Genomic DNA, 1,021 nt, shown 5'->3' with positions numbered 1-1,021 from the left:
CATAAGTCGAACAAAAATTTACCAATCCTTGTGAAATTTGGTAGGGACTTAGATTCTGGGACAGTTACTTATTTCTGTGAAAAAGGGCGAAATCGGTTGAAGCCACGCCCAGTTTTTATACACAAACGACCGTCTGTGTTCCGCTCGGCCGTTAATACGATAACTTGAGCAAAAATCGATATATCTTTATTAAACTCAGCTCACGTACTTATCTAAACTCACTTTGTATTGGTATAAAAAATGGCCGAAATCGGACTATGACCACGCCCACTTTTTCGATATCGAAAATTACGAAAAACGAAAAAAATGGCATAATTATATACCAAATACGAAAAAAGAGATGAAACATGGTATTTGGATTAGTTTATTGACGCAAAATATAACTTTAGAAAAAAACTTTGTAAGATGGGTGTGACACCTACCATACTAAGTAGAATGAAATGAAAAAGTTCTGCAGGGCGAAATAAAAACCCTTGAAATCTTGGCAGGAATACTGTTCGGGGTATTATATATATAAATAAATTAGCGGTATCCAACAGATGATGTTCTGGGTCACCCTGGTCCACATTTTGGTCGATATCTGGAAAACGCCTTCACATATACAACTACCACCACTCCCTTTTAACAGCCTCATTAATACCTTTAATTTGATACCCATATCGTACACATTCTACAGTCACCCCTGGTCCACCTTTATGGCGATATCTCGAAAAGGCGTCCACCTATAGAACTAAGCCCCACGCCCTTTTGAAATACTAATTAACACCTTTCGTTTGATACCCATATTGTACAAACGCATTCTAGAGTCACCCCTGGTCCACCTTTATGGCGATATCTCGAAAAGGCGTTCACCTGTAGAACTAAGGCCCACTCCCTATTAAAATAATCATTAACACCTTTTATTTGATACCCATATCGTACAAACAAATTCTACAGTCAACCCTGGTCCACCTTTATGCCGATATCTCGAAAAGGCGACCACCTATACAACTACAACCACTCCCTTTTAAAACCCTCATTA

This window comes from Eurosta solidaginis, chromosome X, assembly GCF_040869045.1.
Source record: "Eurosta solidaginis isolate ZX-2024a chromosome X, ASM4086904v1, whole genome shotgun sequence".
NCBI classification, from domain to species: Eukaryota; Metazoa; Arthropoda; class Insecta; order Diptera; family Tephritidae; genus Eurosta; species Eurosta solidaginis.
This window is presented reverse-complemented; position numbering follows the sequence as displayed.